We start from the raw sequence: 20,723 nt of genomic DNA, 5'->3' as shown, positions 1-20,723 counted from the left end.
GGAAAGTACTAAAAGTTGTTTGAACCAAATTTCAAGTTGACAAATAGATTCACAAATATGTCTGACTCTGATTTATGGATCATACAAAACAATTAGAATACATCAACTGTATTAGTTTGGGAAAATATTGATGGAAAAGAGAAGAAAAAAAACTCCTGGCTCCAACAAATTCCAAGCCACCCACACCCAGTCCCATATTATAATATGAAGTAACATAGTTATTTAACTTCAATGCATCCGTATGCTGATATCGGCATTCTATATCTGTTTAATATAAACCCTACCAACAATATTGAATTTGCAGCCATCCACTGTTACCACGGGCACTTGATTGTGGGGTTAACTAATGATAACGGGTCCCCGAGTGGACGAGTGGTCTAAAGCGCTCTCCGTTACGGATCACTGTCATCTCACCTCTCTCTGCGTGGGTTCGAGTCTCGGATTCGGCCAATGTGGGTATGTGACAAAGCTTGCCAGTAGCTTCTCGTGGGTCGATGGTTCTTTCCGGGATTTTCCCGGGTTCTTCATCCACCATTAATACTGGCGCCATTTATAGCCTATCGTTTCCTGAAAAATGGCGTTAAACCCTACAACAACAGAGTGTTATTATTGGTTTCCCCACTCAATCAAGTGCTTCTGAATGTTACAAATGATCATTATACAAAATACAGTCTATTACAGTAATTTGTGTTATAAAAAAGATGCATTTATTTAATTTAGTTACTAATGGAATGGTATGACAAATATGCCTCGGGTTACATAGATGTTACTAACATGGCTAGTTGCTATCACTATATAAATAGCAATAGCAAAGAAACCTTGGAAATATAAATGACAACATGTTTGTACACTTTCAGTACTTGTCACTGCAATCTAACCTCCTAAGTAGATAATTTCTTGCCAGTATTAGATTTGGATGTATGCCATTCAACAGTAGATTAAAACTGAATAAAACGGACACAATCCATTTTCATCTGCCTAAGCTCTGTATTAATTTTACTTTCTTTTTGTGAAACAAACCACCAGAATTCCAATACTGGTATATCAATAGAATGCAACAGTTATGTTTGCTGTTAAAAATATTCTTGGAAATAATGAAATCTAACTTTTCATTTGACGAGTTGATATTATATAATTTTGATGCCCGTGGTATCCTGTTGTATTATTTCAACATTGGATATAATTAGACGCTAGAAGAAAGAAATCGAGCCAACACAATTATTTCTCCTGAGTTGAGAACAATATCCCAATTCACGATTATTATCTTTATATGATCAGGGATTTATGCTATTTTAAATTGTATTGTAGTGTTCATGTTTTATTTCAATTAATTTGGTCTCTTGATTAAATCCGTTGCACATTTTTCTACTTATTTAACTCAATTTCTTGTCTCTAATCATTGCACTCATTGGAACAATAGAAATACTAAATGCACAATAAATTTATTAACTGACAATAACTATATAAACTAAAAATGGATACCTGTTTTATAATTGTAGGATCACATGATGTATACTCTTTGAATATCATTATAGTTTGAAATGGCTTGTGTTTATTTTATCTTTTCTATGTAAAGATCCTCTCAAAATTGTTTCTATTTTATTTGTGTATATATTATGAACGAATGTTTGTGGAATGGAATGTATCGACGTTTCTTTATTTTCTTTTACATATTAATTTCGTTTTTTCACTAATATATTCTATAGTATATTATTTTATATCGGTCAACAGATACAACGTCTTAGTGCCCTTAAGAGTTGTACATATATTTAGCATATGGGGGTGTACACCTCCAGCAAGCAATATCTTTTAAGAACTAATAAATGAAATAAGTGTGTGTGTGTGTGTGTGTGTGTGTGTGTGTTTGTGTTTCTGTATGTATATTTTAATTTCTCCTTTTGTAGTCTCTGTTTGTCTGTCCCTCTCCGATTTGAATTTGGCACAAACGCCTATCCCACGTACGATACACAACTTGAATGAAATGCTGACAGTGAAGTGGTGAGTAAAGATAATCATTCTAGCCAAAAACACACAGTTCTCTCCTCATATGAAATGTATCAATGCAGTGTAACTTTAGGTCAGTCCGTCCTAAGATTGGCAAAGCTGCTGTAACAGTTGTTAAAGTGGTGAATGAAAATTTGCCTGACTTGATATTCAGCATGTCTGAAATAAAAAGTGCCGCTACTAACATACGTAACAATTTTGTCTTAATGGAAATCTTAAATTTCCCCTAGCGTTTATACAAACTACACATATTAAACGTACAGTTGCGTGGACCCAATATGTTAGACCCTGTAGAAGTTTAGCAAAACAAACTCTTTCCGTGAAAACCCTTAAACCACTTTTATGGCTTTCCATCTTGACGCCATCCTTTTCATCATGGCGGCCTAATGTTAGATTTCTGCTAGAGGCAACACTCTTCACCCTCTTTAACATCAGATGCCAGTTTGAGGCTGAAAAGGCTCAATATTCTACTATCGACTTACATTCGAGAGAATAAAATACTTATTTTGATTGATGCGAACGGATGATCCAAGAAAAAAAAGTCAGCTGTCAGAAGTGGGATTTGAACCCACGCCCACATTCGTGGAAAAGAACACTCTATGTAGGTTTATAACCTTGAGTCTGGCGCCTTAGACCACTCGGCCTTCCTGACATAGGTATAAGCTTCACGAAACTGACTAATTGTTGAAGGCTTCCATATATAAAAGCCCTATCTTTTGTATAGTCATTGAGTAATGTATGTTTTTATTAAAAATGTATATACTTTGCAGACGATAAGTCTATTTTCCGTAAACTAACGACAACTGTATTTGGCCGGTCTTCTATTTACATTAGGCTGATAAATGTTGGGTAACTTCCTCTGTTGTGCAATCTGCATCAGCCGTTTCTGTTATTTAACTCGTGTCCAAATGAAGGCCATGGTGCTACAAAAACGGCGAATTTAAAATGCACTATAATTGAATGCATCGGACTGGCATACATTCCATGTGTGATACCCGTATTGCTGGAAAAATGAATAGCTTCATTTTAATTAAATAATCTACGGATAAACGTGTGTGTGTGTGTGTGTGTGTGTGTGTGTGTGTGTGTGTATGTGTGTGTGTGTGTGTGTGTGTGTGTGTGTGTATCATAGAGGTTATGACACTGGAACATTTGCATAAGAAGAGAGACATCCCGAATGTGAAGTGATGTGATGTGATTTTGATTTTTAACGTAGATTTAACAATTTTTCAGTCATATCGCTACGATGTCTGCAATGTGACAGTTTATAGTGATGTCTAGCACTGGGGCATCATGCCGCAGACATGTAGCATGATGTCCCACCCAGTCACATTATCCTGACACCAGGCCGACCAGTCCTAACACTAACCTCTTAATGCTGAACGCCAAGCGAGGCAGCTGTTAGCACCATTTTTTAAGTCTCTGGTACGACTCGGCCGGGGATCGAACCCACGACCTCCCGCATCCGAGGCGGACGCTCTAACCACTAGGCCACCCGAATGTGACATCTCATGAAGAAATGGAAATTCGAAATGTTTTCCTTGAGCCGGATATCGCTTAAATGCAAACGTTTAGCACGACATAAAGCATAAGAAAAGCTAGTTAATACATGGGAAAATGACAGAAATTACAGTCTCAACGTGGTATGTGCTGGCTGGTATATTACAGTAAAAAGTCCCTCCCCACCCCACCCTTGCCAATGGTTTCAATTTTGTAACTTTTCAGAAAAACGGATGGGGGAAAGTACTAAAAGTTGTTTGAACCAAATTTCAAGTTGACAAATAGATTCACAAATATGTCTGACTCTGATTTATGGATCATACAAAACAATTAGAATACATCAACTGTATTAGTTTGGGAAAATATTGATGGAAAAGAGAAGAAAAAAAACTCCTGGCTCCAACAAATTCCAAGCCACCCACACCCAGTCCCATATTATAATATGAAGTAACATAGTTATTTAACTTCAATGCATCCGTATGCTGATATCGGCATTCTATATCTGTTTAATATAAACCCTACCAACAATATTGAATTTGCAGCCATCCACTGTTACCACGGGCACTTGATTGTGGGGTTAACTAATGATAACGGGTCCCCGAGTGGACGAGTGGTCTAAAGCGCTCTCCGTTACGGATCACTGTCATCTCACCTCTCTCTGCGTGGGTTCGAGTCTCGGATTCGGCCAATGTGGGTATGTGACAAAGCTTGCCAGTAGCTTCTCGTGGGTCGATGGTTCTTTCCGGGATTTTCCCGGGTTCTTCATCCACCATTAATACTGGCGCCATTTATAGCCTATCGTTTCCTGAAAAATGGCGTTAAACCCTACAACAACAGAGTGTTATTATTGGTTTCCCCACTCAATCAAGTGCTTCTGAATGTTACAAATGATCATTATACAAAATACAGTCTATTACAGTAATTTGTGTTATAAAAAAGATGCATTTATTTAATTTAGTTACTAATGGAATGGTATGACAAATATACCTCGGGTTACATAGATGTTACTAACATGGCTAGTTGCTATCACTATATAAAGATCCTGTCTGTCAGGGCCTTCGAATGATACCAAAAAGAGATGTTGAATGAACCCCAAAGACGAAATTTGACACAAGACGGCCCTTGCCGAGGATTATTATTGCATGAGCTGTCCATACAAGAATACATACCAGTTGATCATTATAAATCTGGTAGCTCATTGGTTGTTCTTATTGATTCTGGTCCAGAGATAAAGATGATGCAAAAAGTAAAATGGCCAATCATGTCTTGCAATACAGTTTTCATGGTATAAAAGGTTTTAGATGGTCATTTGCCCTTTATCCAAATACAAAGGCATCACCAAGTGATCTTTCTATTTCAACCTGGAAATGGATTGATGAACTTTATGTATATCGCTTTAAGCCAACATTTCTGCTGCATGGATGGCTCAAGCAATATCCAAGCAATTCTTAAAATGCACTTTCTGCAAGAAATCTCACGGACACACAGATGATTGCTAAGCATTACAGAAACCCAATGAAGCAAATAAATTATCTTCGTGATGGACAAATGTCAGTTACTCAAGAAGATCAGGTACATTATTTTAACTATTGATTTGGAGGATTTTCATCAGAGCCTTCTCACTGTAGATGGCTTCTTTATCATCTGGAAGATGTGGATATATAGTTATAAGCGGAACCACAGTACACATCCTTTCCCAGTTTATCAGAAGCTTTCTGATGAGCATGATTTTCCAAATGATGCTCATAAGATGATTAACAAACTTGCTGTCGAAACTCTAAGCTAGGACAGGTTGAATTTGATGACTATGCACGAAAAAAGTGTCTGTGCCAGCACAGAAGGAACTAACAGCAGCAATGAATCTTCTGTAGCATTCAATTATTTTACTTTCCTTCTTTAGTGACAGTCTAAATATTCAACAGATGAAAATCTAATAAGACTTACTTTAGCGTATGCCTTGTTCTAGTCATGGGAAAACAAGTTACCGATTCAGACAGTGTCAATACGATATTTAAGAATTTAATGGCAACGGAAACAATGGAGGATCTTAATTTTAGTCTATTATAAATTCATGTCAATAATAAAGTTGCTTGTGTCAAAAATAGATCAAAGCATTGTATATTCCACAATTAACATCGATATTGTTGAAAATACGTTCTGCCAATAGAGTTCTCTGTATTATGGGGCTGCTACTAACCCAACATTTAATTCCTATCGTACAGGAAAATTTTCCAACATTATTATTATTCTATCATGATAAGGGAACCTGTTTTTAATTCTTTTCAGCTGTAGAGGTACAAGACAAAACTAGCATTACCATCGTGATTCTATACTTTGATGCAGGGATACAATTCAAAGGTCGACTAAATTACAATGAATGAAATTGTGGTCACAAAAAAAATATGAAATGCATAAATGCATAAAGACATCCATGGCTTACAACATTTTGTCTCTTTGAAAAGTGGTCTGAATCAAGAAGGTATTGTAGGAATAATTATACGCAATAGCCAAGAAACCTTGGAAATATAAATGACAACATCTTTGTACACTATCAGTACTTCTCACTGCAATCTAAACTCCTAAGTAGCTAATTTCTTACCAGTATTAAAGCTGGATGTATGAATCCAATTGTAAATTAAAACTGAATAAAACGGACACAATGCAGTTTCATCTGGCTTTATGTGCAATATTATCCTTTTCTGTGATCTCAATATATAGAAATTCAAAACGTGGTGATGTGAAGTGTAACTATCAGTTATATTGCTTTATTAATTGGATACATGCCCTGGATTTGTCATCCATCTCTACATCACTGTGTGCCTCCCATTGATCATAATGTTTTATTCGGTTCCATTCCGTCATTGAGATATGGGAAATTTCCAGTAATGCAAATTTAACTGGGAGACACTTTTCCGTTCACATAATACATAAAAAGTGAAGTTAACACAAAACAAATACATTTCATTTAGAGTAATGTGAAATATAACCAAACGCAACCCATCTACCTCAGTATGTTGCTTTTGTGCAGTTAGCCCAAGGCAGTATAACATCATACATTTTAACATAATATTGTGTTAGGGCAAGCAAACTGATGAAAACTAATTATACAAGCATAAACTAAATGAAAGCTTTTGTTTTCTTGACAGCTTAATTCCTATATGAGATTCAAGAAATGAATAGTATTTACATTACGAAAAAGATTTACAAAGCAATTGTTAACAGTTTCTAAGTTAAAGTTCAGTTGAAATTTGGTTAATTACTCACATATTGACTGAATAAGTATACTATGTTTTAAAAAATTCTTTCTTCACAGACATCCAGAGTTCAAATATATATATATATATATATATATATATATATATATATATATATATATATATATATATATATATATATATATATATATATATATATATATATATATATATATATATATATATATATATATATATATATATATATATTACAGAGAAAATACTACGAAACAAATCAATGTTTATCCATGTCAATAAGTGTTCAACACTTGTGAATTTTTCCAGCGAATGTCACACGATCTTGAACATTATATAAGGATCAGAACAACGCTTGTTTTTCTCCCTAACAAGTCAGAAAAACGACTTGACGTAAAAGACCGAAGCTGTTCCTATTGCATATTTGCCAGGTTATACCGAGATGTAGCGATTGTTACCGATGTTCAAAAAGACTCTGTTAATCAAATAACCAATCACTGAAGCAATCACAATCGAATCTCATTCACTTCGAAGTAGGCTGGAAGCATCGAAGTTGATATTGTGTTAAAGTGTACAAGGCACGAAGCCACGGACAAACTTTGTGTAAATGTTGAGATTCAGAATTATCAAGGCACTTGAATATTACTTATGGGAAATGTGTGGAATGTCTTCTTTACGGTGATGTATGTTATGAGTGACTAAATGCGTGGATAGTATATAAAATTAAAACAGTCATCCAGGAGTCAGATTGTGACCTGCGAGAGTTATTTACCTTGTCTTAATTGGGAGTGTGTTATCGTTCGTTTCCCCATGAATCAAGTGCATGTACCGTGATGATACTGAAACAGAGATTTTCAATTAAACTGTGCTAATGCATCAGACTGGCAAGTTTTCTGTGTGTGCTACTCATATTGATAACAAAAATCTATAGCATCGTTCTTATTGAATAATCTACAGACAAATGTGTGTGTGTGTGTGTGTGTGTGTGTGTGTGTGTTTGTGTTTTCTAATTTTCGTTTCTTGTTTCTTATCGACCTCTTGTAACGATAAGATTTGTGTGAATAATTATTATATACTTCCTGGTGAAGAACCTACAAGACAATCTCTGTGTTCTAAAATATTGTTCTTATTCACCTTAAACGGTTATGCTCTGTGTAAATTGTCGTTTTTATTTTGTGAAACAAGCCACTAGAACTACAATACTGGTATATCAATAGAATGCAACAGTTATGTTTGCTGTTAAATATATTCTTGGAAATAATGAAATCTAACTTTTCATTTGACAAGTTGATATGATATAATTTTGATGCCCGTGGTATCCTGTTGTATTATTTCATCTTGGATATATTTAGACGCTAGAAGAAAGAAATCGAGCCAACACAATTATTTCTCCTGTGTTGAGAACAATATCCCAATTCACGATTATTATCCTTATATGATGAGGGATTTATGCTATTTTAAATTTTATTGTAGTGTTCATGTTTATTTCAATTAATTTGGTCTCTTGATTAAATCCGTTGCACGTTTTTCTACTTATTTAACTCAATTTCTTGTCTCTAATCATTGCACTCATTGGAACAATAGAAAGACTAAATACACAATAAATTTATTAACTGACAATAACTATATAAACTAAAAATGGATACCTGTTTTATAATTGTAGGATCACATGATGTATACTCTTTGAATATCATTATAGTTTGAAATGGCTTGTGTTTATTTTCTCTTTTCTATGTAGAGATCCTCTCAAAATTGTTTCTATTTTATTTGTGTATATATTGTGAGTGAATGTTTGTGGAATGGAATGTATCGACGTTTCTTTTGTTTCTTGTACGTATTAGTTTCGTTCTTTTCACTAATATATTCTATAATATATTATTTTATATCGGTCTACAGATACCAAGTTTTAGTGCCCTTAAGAGTTGCACGTATATTTAGCATATGGGGGTGTACACCTCCAGCCAGCAATACATCTGTAATTCGAGAGTAAATGAAATCATCTCTTTTTTTAAAAAAAAATCTAATAATTGAAAATAATTAGTAAATAATGCAAATAGACAAATTATAGGCGTTACATGTTTCTTATTTTAGCTTTGAGCACAAATATACAAACATTCTAGTAATGTTTTGGTGTTTATTAAATATATTAAGCATCAACATAAGCTCTAGTCACACCCACACGTATTGTCACCTGTAAAGAACATCAATGCATCATGGCTTAGGTGACAAAGATAGTCTTGTACTAGGTTAACTTATGTACAAACATCCGATGCACAGTTTGCTTTCTCATAAATCAACATTTTAAAAATATTTCTCTCCAATACACGATAGACTAAGGACATACAATGTGTATAGTGCCGTTTGGGTGTACTTCCAGTATACATGTGCACACTCAAATACGCTATCGATTATCTCCATTATTTACCTACATACGTACCCGTTACACTGACCTTCAGCCACTCTGTGTATGTCTGTCTCTCTGATCTATTTGACACTGTTGAAGGACCATTATGATGGGTGAACTTTCTTTCTATTGACTCCATAACTATCTACTTACGTACCCGTCACCTTGCCCTTTAGCCTTTCTCTCTCTCTCTAGCTCAACATTCGATTTGGCACAAAACATCTACCCCACGTTCGATACACAACTTTGATGTACATTTAGGCCAATATATTTGTCAAAAAATTAATTGGAGAGCTACCTAACATTGAATTGTTTGGGTGGATTGGAGGTAACAAAATGGGCTGTCAGTGTGAACTGATGATAAAAGATAATCACTCTAGCCAAAATGACACAAATTCTCTCCTCTGATGAGATCTATCAATGCAATGTATATACAGGTCAGTCCGTCCTAATATTGACAAAGTTGTAACATTTGTTCAAATGGTGAATGATTACTTCTCTGGTTTGACATCCAGCATGTTTTAAATGAAAACTGAAGCCATTAATATGCGTAGGAATTTGTTTTAATGAAAATCTTAAATTGCATTATTTACTAATTATTAAATATCTTAAATTGCGGGCACGTTAAAATATGATATATATAAATGCAAAAAGATATCCATGGCTTACAACATTTTATCTCTTTGAAAAGTGGTCTGAATCAGGAAGGTATAATAGATAAAAACACATTAGCAATAGCAAAGAAACCTTGGAAATATAAATGACAACATGTTTGTACACTTTCAGTACTTGTCACTGCAATCTAACCTCCTAAGTAGATAATTTCTTGCCAGTATTAGATTTGGATGTATGCCATTCAACAGTAGATTAAAACTGAATAAAACGGACACAATCCATTTTCATCTGCCTAAGCTCTGTATTAATTTTACTTTCTTTTTGTGAAACAAACCACCAGAATTCCAATACTGGTATATCAATAGAATGCAACAGTTATGTTTGCTGTTAAAAATATTCTTGGAAATAATGAAATCTAACTTTTCATTTGACGAGTTGATATTATATAATTTTGATGCCCGTGGTATCCTGTTGTATTATTTCAACATTGGATATAATTAGACGCTAGAAGAAAGAAATCGAGCCAACACAATTATTTCTCCTGAGTTGAGAACAATATCCCAATTCACGATTATTATCTTTATATGATCAGGGATTTATGCTATTTTAAATTGTATTGTAGTGTTCATGTTTTATTTCAATTAATTTGGTCTCTTGATTAAATCCGTTGCACATTTTTCTACTTATTTAACTCAATTTCTTGTCTCTAATCATTGCACTCATTGGAACAATAGAAATACTAAATGCACAATAAATTTATTAACTGACAATAACTATATAAACTAAAAATGGATACCTGTTTTATAATTGTAGGATCACATGATGTATACTCTTTGAATATCATTATAGTTTGAAATGGCTTGTGTTTATTTTATCTTTTCTATGTAAAGATCCTCTCAAAATTGTTTCTATTTTATTTGTGTATATATTATGAACGAATGTTTGTGGAATGGAATGTATCGACGTTTCTTTATTTTCTTTTACATATTAATTTCGTTTTTTCACTAATATATTCTATAGTATATTATTTTATATCGGTCAACAGATACAACGTCTTAGTGCCCTTAAGAGTTGTACATATATTTAGCATATGGGGGTGTACACCTCCAGCAAGCAATATCTTTTAAGAACTAATAAATGAAATAAGTGTGTGTGTGTGTGTGTGTGTGTGTGTGTTTGTGTTTCTGTATGTATATTTTAATTTCTCCTTTTGTAGTCTCTGTTTGTCTGTCCCTCTCCGATTTGAATTTGGCACAAACGCCTATCCCACGTACGATACACAACTTGAATGAAATGCTGACAGTGAAGTGGTGAGTAAAGATAATCATTCTAGCCAAAAACACACAGTTCTCTCCTCATATGAAATGTATCAATGCAGTGTAACTTTAGGTCAGTCCGTCCTAAGATTGGCAAAGCTGCTGTAACAGTTGTTAAAGTGGTGAATGAAACTTTGCCTGACTTGATATTCAGCATGTCTGAAATAAAAAGTGCCGCTACTAACATACGTAACAATTTTGTCTTAATGGAAATCTTAAATTTCCCCTAGCGTTTATACAAACTACACATATTAAACGTACAGTTGCGTGGACCCAATATGTTAGACCCTGTAGAAGTTTAGCAAAACAAACTCTTTCCGTGAAAACCCTTAAACCACTTTTATGGCTTTCCATCTTGACGCCATCCTTTTCATCATGGCGGCCTAATGTTAGATTTCTGCTAGAGGCAACACTCTTCACCCTCTTTAACATCAGATGCCAGTTTGAGGCTGAAAAGGCTCAATATTCTACTATCGACTTACATTCGAGAGAATAAAATACTTATTTTGATTGATGCGAACGGATGATCCAAGAAAAAAAAGTCAGCTGTCAGAAGTGGGATTTGAACCCACGCCCACATTCGTGGAAAAGAACACTCTATGTAGGTTTATAACCTTGAGTCTGGCGCCTTAGACCACTCGGCCTTCCTGACATAGGTATAAGCTTCACGAAACTGACTAATTGTTGAAGGCTTCCATATATAAAAGCCCTATCTTTTGTATAGTCATTGAGTAATGTATGTTTTTATTAAAAATGTATATACTTTGCAGACGATAAGTCTATTTTCCGTAAACTAACGACAACTGTATTTGGCCGGTCTTCTATTTACATTAGGCTGATAAATGTTGGGTAACTTCCTCTGTTGTGCAATCTGCATCAGCCGTTTCTGTTATTTAACTCGTGTCCAAATGAAGGCCATGGTGCTACAAAAACGGCGAATTTAAAATGCACTATAATTGAATGCATCGGACTGGCATACATTCCATGTGTGATACCCGTATTGCTGGAAAAATGAATAGCTTCATTTTAATTAAATAATCTACGGATAAACGTGTGTGTGTGTGTGTGTGTGTGTGTGTATGTGTGTGTGTGTGTGTGTGTGTGTGTGTGTGTATCATAGAGGTTATGACACTGGAACATTTGCATAAGAAGAGAGACATCCCGAATGTGAAGTGATGTGATGTGATTTTGATTTTTAACGTAGATTTAACAATTTTTCAGTCATATCGCTACGATGTCTGCAATGTGACAGTTTATAGTGATGTCTAGCACTGGGGCATCATGCCGCAGACATGTAGCATGATGTCCCACCCAGTCACATTATCCTGACACCAGGCCGACCAGTCCTAACACTAACCTCTTAATGCTGAACGCCAAGCGAGGCAGCTGTTAGCACCATTTTTTAAGTCTCTGGTACGACTCGGCCGGGGATCGAACCCACGACCTCCCGCATCCGAGGCGGACGCTCTAACCACTAGGACACCCGAATGTGACATCTCATGAAGAAATGGAAATTCGAAATGTTTTCCTTGAGCCGGATATCGCTTAAATGCAAACGTTTAGCACGACATAAAGCATAAGAAAAGCTAGTTAATACATGGGAAAATGACAGAAATTACAGTCTCAACGTGGTATGTGCTGGCTGGTATATTACAGTAAAAAGTCCCTCCCCACCCCACCCTTGCCAATGGTTTCAATTTTGTAACTTTTCAGAAAAACGGATGGGGGAAAGTACTAAAAGTTGTTTGAACCAAATTTCAAGTTGACAAATAGATTCACAAATATGTCTGACTCTGATTTATGGATCATACAAAACAATTAGAATACATCAACTGTATTAGTTTGGGAAAATATTGATGGAAAAGAGAAGAAAAAAAACTCCTGGCTCCAACAAATTCCAAGCCACCCACACCCAGTCCCATATTATAATATGAAGTAACATAGTTATTTAACTTCAATGCATCCGTATGCTGATATCGGCATTCTATATCTGTTTAATATAAACCCTACCAACAATATTGAATTTGCAGCCATCCACTGTTACCACGGGCACTTGATTGTGGGGTTAACTAATGATAACGGGTCCCCGAGTGGACGAGTGGTCTAAAGCGCTCTCCGTTACGGATCACTGTCATCTCACCTCTCTCTGCGTGGGTTCGAGTCTCGGATTCGGCCAATGTGGGTATGTGACAAAGCTTGCCAGTAGCTTCTCGTGGGTCGATGGTTCTTTCCGGGATTTTCCCGGGTTCTTCATCCACCATTAATACTGGCGCCATTTATAGCCTATCGTTTCCTGAAAAATGGCGTTAAACCCTACAACAACAGAGTGTTATTATTGGTTTCCCCACTCAATCAAGTGCTTCTGAATGTTACAAATGATCATTATACAAAATACAGTCTATTACAGTAATTTGTGTTATAAAAAAGATGCATTTATTTAATTTAGTTACTAATGGAATGGTATGACAAATATGCCTCGGGTTACATAGATGTTACTAACATGGCTAGTTGCTATCACTATATAAAGATCCTGTCTGTCAGGGCCTTCGAATGATACCAAAAAGAGATGTTGAATGAACCCCAAAGACGAAATTTGACACAAGACGGCCCTTGCCGAGGATTATTATTGCATGAGCTGTCCATACAAGAATACATACCAGTTGATCATTATAAATCTGGTAGCTCATTGGTTGTTCTTATTGATTCTGGTCCAGAGATAAAGATGATGCAAAAAGTAAAATGGCCAATCATGTCTTGCAATACAGTTTTCATGGTATAAAAGGTTTTAGATGGTCATTTGCCCTTTATCCAAATACAAAGGCATCACCAAGTGATCTTTCTATTTCAACCTGGAAATGGATTGATGAACTTTATGTATATCGCTTTAAGCCAACATTTCTGCTGCATGGATGGCTCAAGCAATATCCAAGCAATTCTTAAAATGCACTTTCTGCAAGAAATCTCACGGACACACAGATGATTGCTAAGCATTACAGAAACCCAATGAAGCAAATAAATTATCTTCGTGATGGACCAATGTCAGTTACTCAAGAAGATCAGGTACATTATTTTAACTATTGATTTGGAGGATTTTCATCAGAGCCTTCTCACTGTAGATGGCTTCTTTATCATCTGGAAGATGTGGATATATAGTTATAAGCGGAACCACAGTACACATCCTTTCCCAGTTTATCAGAAGCTTTCTGATGAGCATGATTTTCCAAATGATGCTCATCAGATGATTAACAAACTTGCTGTCGAAACTCTAAGCTAGGACAGGTTGAATTTGATGACTATGCACGAAAAAAGTGTCTGTGCCAGCACAGAAGGAACTAACAGCAGCAATGAATCTTCTGTAGCATTCAATTATTTTACTTTCCTTCTTTAGTGACAGTCTAAATATTCAACAGATGAAAATCTAATAAGACTTACTTTAGCGTATGCCTTGTTCTAGTCATGGGAAAACAAGTTACCGATTCAGACAGTGTCAATACGATATTTAAGAATTTAATGGCAACGGAAACAATGGAGGATCTTAATTTTAGTCTATTATAAATTCATGTCAATAATAAAGTTGCTTGTGTCAAAAATAGATCAAAGCATTGTATATTCCACAATTAACATCGATATTGTTGAAAATACGTTCTGCCAATAGAGTTCTCTGTATTATGGGGCTGCTACTAACCCAACATTTAATTCCTATCGTACAGGAAAATTTTCCAACATTATTATTATTCTATCATGATAAGGGAACCTGTTTTTAATTCTTTTCAGCTGTAGAGGTACAAGACAAAACTAGCATTACCATCGTGATTCTATACTTTGATGCAGGGATACAAATCAAAGGTCGACTAAATTAAAATGAATTAAATTGTGGTCACAAAAAAAATATGAAATGCATAAATGCATAAAGACATCCATGGCTTACAACATTTTGTCTCTTTGAAAAGTCGTCTGAATCAAGAAGGTATTGTAGGAATAATTATACGCAATAGCCAAGAAACCTTGGAAATATAAATGACAACATCTTTGTACACTATCAGTACTTCTCACTGCAATCTAAACTCCTAAGTAGCTAATTAATTTCTTACCAGTATTAAAGCTGGATGTATGAATCCAATTGTAAATTAAAACTGAATAAAACGGACACAATGCAGTTTCATCTGGCTTTATGTGCAATATTATCCTTTTCTATGATCTCAATATATAGAAATTCAAAACGTGGTGATGTGAAGTGTAACTATCAGTTATATTGCTTTATTAATTGGATACATGCCCTGGATTTGTCATCCATCTCTACATCACTGTGTGCCTCCCATTGATCATAATGTTTTATTCGGTTCCATTCCGTCATTGAGATATGGGAAATTTCCAGTAATGCAAATTTAACTGGGAGACACTTTTCCGTTCACATAATACATAAAAAGTGAAGCTAACCCAAAACAAATACATTTCATTTAGAGTAATGTGAAATCTAACCAAACGCAACCCATCTACCTCAGTATGTTGCTTTTGTGCAGTTAGCCCAAGGCAGTATAACATCATACATTTTAATATAATATTGTGTTAGGGCAAGCAAACTGATGAAAACTAATTATACAAGCATAAACTAAATGAAAGCTTTTGTTTTCTTGACAGCTTAATTCCTATATGAGATTCAAGAAATGAATAGTATTTACATTACGAAAAAGATTTACAAAGCAATTGTTAACAGTTTCTAAGTTAAAGTTCAGTTGAAATTTGGTTAATTACTCACATATTGACTGAATAAGTATACTATGTTTTAAAAAATTCTTTCTTCACAGACATCCAGAGTTCAAATATATATATATATATATATATATATATATATATATATATATATATATATATATATATATATATATATATATATATATATATATATATTACGGAGAAAATACTACGAAACAAATCAATGTTTATCCATGTCAATAAGTGTTCAACACTTGTGAATTTTTCCAGCGAATGTCACACGATCTTGAACATTATATAAGGATCAGAACAACGCTTGTTTTTCTCCCTAACAAGTCAGAAAAACGACTTGACGTAAAAGACCGAAGCTGTTCCTATTGCATATTTGCCAGGTTATACCGAGATGTAGCGATTGTTACCGATGTTCAAAAAGACTCTGTTAATCAAATAACCAATCACTGAAGCAATCACAATCGAATCTCATTCACTTCGAAGTAGGCTGGAAGCATCGAAGTTGATATTGTGTTAAAGTGTACAAGGCACGAAGCCACGGACAAACTTTGTGTAAATGTTGAGATTCAGAATTATCAAGGCACTTGAATATTACTTATGGGAAATGTGTGGAATGTCTTCTTTACGGTGATGTATGTTATGAGTGACTAAATGCGTGGATAGTATATAAAATTAAAACAGTCATCCAGGAGTCAGATTGTGACCTGCGAGAGTTATTTACCTTGTCTTAATTGGGAGTGTGTTATCGTTCGTTTCCCCATGAATCAAGTGCATGTACCGTGATGATACTGAAACAGAGATTTTCAATTAAACTGTGCTAATGCATCAGACTGGCAAGTTTTCTGTGTGTGCTACTCATATTGATAACAAAAATCTATAGCATCGTTCTTATTGAATAATCTACAGACAAATGTGTGTGTGTGTGTGTGTGTGTTTGTGTTTTCTAATTTTCGTTTCTTGTTTCTTATCGACCTCTTGTAACGATAAGATTTGTGTGAATAATTATTATATACTTCCTGGTGAAGAACCTACAAGACAATCTCTGTGTTCTAAAATATTGTTCTTATTCACCTTAAACGGTTATGCTCTGTGTAAATTGTCGTTTTTATTTTGTGAAACAAGCCACTAGAACTACAATACTGGTATATCAATAGAATGCAACAGTTATGTTTGCTGTTAAATATATTCTTGGAAATAATGAAATCTAACTTTTCATTTGACAAGTTGATATGATATAATTTTGATGCCCGTGGTATCCTGTTGTATTATTTCATCTTGGATATATTTAGACGCTAGAAGAAAGAAATCGAGCCAACACAATTATTTCTCCTGTGTTGAGAACAATATCCCAATTCACGATTATTATCCTTATATGATGAGGGATTTATGCTATTTTAAATTTTATTGTAGTGTTCATGTTTATTTCAATTAATTTGGTCTCTTGATTAAATCCGTTGCACGTTTTTCTACTTATTTAACTCAATTTCTTGTCTCTAATCATTGCACTCATTGGAACAATAGAAAGACTAAATACACAATAAATTTATTAACTGACAATAACTATATAAACTAAAAATGGATACCTGTTTTATAATTGTAGGATCACATGATGTATACTCTTTGAATATCATTATAGTTTGAAATGGCTTGTGTTTATTTTCTCTTTTCTATGTAGAGATCCTCTCAAAATTGTTTCTATTTTATTTGTGTATATATTGTGAGTGAATGTTTGTGGAATGGAATGTATCGACGTTTCTTTTGTTTCTTGTACGTATTAATTTCGTTCTTTTCACTAATATATTCTATAATATATTATTTTATATCGGTCTACAGATACCAAGTTTTAGTGCCCTTAAGAGTTGCACGTATATTTAGCATATGGGGGTGTACACCTCCAGCCAGCAATACATCTGTAATTCGAAAGTAAATGAAATCATCTCTTTTTTTTAAAAAAAATCTAATAATTGAAAATAATTAGTAAATAATGCAAATAGACAAATTATAGGCTTTACATGTTTCTTATTTTAGCTTTGAGCACAAATATACAAACATTCTAGTAATGTTTTGGTGTTTATTAAATATATTAAGCATCAACATAAGCTCTAGTCACACCCACACGTATTGTCACCTGTAAAGAACATCAATGCATCATGGCTTAGGTGACAAAGATAGTCTTGTACTAGGTTAACTTATGTACAAACATCCGATGCACAGTTTGCTTTCTCATAAATCAACATTTTAAAAATATTTCTCTCCAATACACGATAGACTAAGGACATACAATGTGTATAGTGCCGTTTGGGTGTACTTCCAGTATACATGTGCACACTCAAATACGCTATCGATTATCTCCATTATTTACCTACATACGTACCCGTTACACTGACCTTTAGCCACTCTGTGTATGTCTGTCTCTCTGATCTATTTGACACTGTTGAAGGACCATTATGATGGGTGAACTTTCTGTCTATTGACTCCATAACTATCTACTTACGTACCCGTCACCTTGCCCTTTAGCCTTTCTCTCTCTCTCTAGCTCAACATTCGATTTGGCACAAAACATCTACCCCACGTTCGATACACAACTTTGATGTACATTTAGGCCAATATATTTGACAAAAAATTAATTGGAGAGCTACCTAACATTGAATTGTTTGGGAGGATTGGAGGTAACAAAATGGGCTGTCAGTGTGAACTGATGATAAAAGATAATCACTCTAGCCAAAATGACACAAATTCTCTCCTCTGATGAGATCTATCAATGCAATGTATATACAGGTCAGTCCGTCCTAATATTGACAAAGTTGTAACATTTGTTCAAATGGTGAATGATTACTTCTCTGGTTTGACATCCAGCATGTTTTAAATGAAAACTGAAGCCATTAATATGCGTAGGAATTTGTTTTAATGAAAATCTTAAATTGCATTATTTACTAATTATTAAATATCTTAAATTGTGGGCACGTTAAAATATGATATATATAAATGCAAAAAGATATCCATGGCTTACAACATTTTATCTCTTTGAAAAGTGGTCTGAATCAGGAAGGTATAATAGATAAAAACACATTAGCAATAGCAAAGAAACCTTGGAAATATAAATGACAACATGTTTGTACACTATCAGTACTTCTCACTGCAATCTAAACTCCTAAGTAGATAATTTCTTGCCAGTATTAGATTTGGATGTATGCCATTCAACAGTAGATTAAAACTGAATAAAACGGACACAATCCATTTTCATCTGCCTAAGCTCTGTATTAATTTTACTTTCTTTTTGTGAAACAAACCACCAGAATTCCAATACTGGTATATCAATAGAATGCAACAGTTATGTTTGCTGTTAAATATATTCTTGGAAATAATGAAATCTAACTTTTCATTTGACGAGTTGATATTATATAATTTTGATGCCCGTGGTATCCTGTTGTATTATTTCAACATTGGATATAATTAGACGCTAGAAGAAAGAAATCGAGCCAACACAATTATTTCTCCTGAGTTGAGAACAATATCCCAATTCACGATTATTATCTTTATATGATCAGGGATTTATGCTATTTTAAATTGTATTGTAGTGTTCATGTTTTATTTCAATTAATTTGGTCTCTTGATTAAATCCGTTGCACATTTTTCTACTTATTTAACTCAATTTCTTGTCTCTAATCATTGCACTCATTGGAACAATAGAAATACTAAATGCACAATAAATTTATTAACTGACAATAACTATATAAACTAAAAATGGATATCTGTTTTATAATTGTAGGATCACATGATGTATACTCTTTGAATATCATTATAGTTTGAAATGGCTTGTGTTTATTTTATCTTTTCTATGTAAAGATCCTCTCAAAATTGTTTCTATTTTATTTGTGTATATATTATGAACGAATGTTTGTGGAATGGAATGTATCGACGTTTCTTTATTTTCTTTTACATATTAATTTCGTTTTTTCACTAATATATTCTATAGTATATTATTTTATATCGGTCAACAGATACAACGTCTTAGTGCCCTTAAGAGTTGTACATATATTTAGCATATGGGGGTGTACACCTCCAGCAAGCAATATCTTTTAAGAACTAATAAATGAAAATAATTAGTAAAGAATGCAAATAGACAAAATATAGGCTTTACATTTTTCTTATTTTAGCTTTGACAACAAATACACAAACATTCTAGTAAACTTTTGGTGTTTGATAAATATATTAAGCATCAACATAAGCTCTAGTCACACCCACACGTATTGTCACCTGTAAAGAACATCAATGCATCATGGCTTAAGTGACAAAGATAGTCTTGTACTAGGTTAACTTATGTACAAACATCCGATGTACAGTTTGCTTTTTTAATAAATCAACATTTTAAAAATATTTCTCTCAAATACACGATAGACTAAGGACATACAATGTGTATAGTGCCGTTTGGGTGTACTTCCAGTAAACATGGGCACACTCAAATACGCTATCTATTATCTGCCATATTTACCTACATACGTACCCGTTACCCTGACCTTTAACCACTAAATGTGTGTCTGTATGTCTGTTTCTCTGATCGATTTGTCACTTTTGAGGGACCTATATGATGGGTGAACTTTCCTTCTATTGACTCCATAACTATCTACTTACGTACCCATCACCTTGCCCTTTAGCCTTTCTCTCTCTCTCTCTCTCTCTCTCTCTCAACATTTGATTTGTCTCAAAACATCTACCCCAACTTTGACGTACATTTATGCCAATATATTTTTCAAAACAGTTAATAGGAGTTCTACCTAACATTGAATTGTTTGGGACGGTTGGAGGTAACGAAATGGGCTGCCGTTGTGAACTGATGAGGAAAGATAATCACTCTAGCCAAACAGATACAAATTATATCCTCTTATGAGATTTATCAATGCAGTATATACAGAGGTCAGTCCATCCTAA

The sequence above is a fragment of the Sinohyriopsis cumingii genome, chromosome 1 (genome assembly GCF_028554795.1).
Source record: "Sinohyriopsis cumingii isolate HCF-2022 chromosome 1, ASM2855479v2, whole genome shotgun sequence".
NCBI classification, from domain to species: Eukaryota; Metazoa; Mollusca; class Bivalvia; order Unionida; family Unionidae; genus Sinohyriopsis; species Sinohyriopsis cumingii.
The sequence above is the reverse complement of the archived record's forward strand: the minus strand, read 5'-3'. Positions refer to the sequence as shown.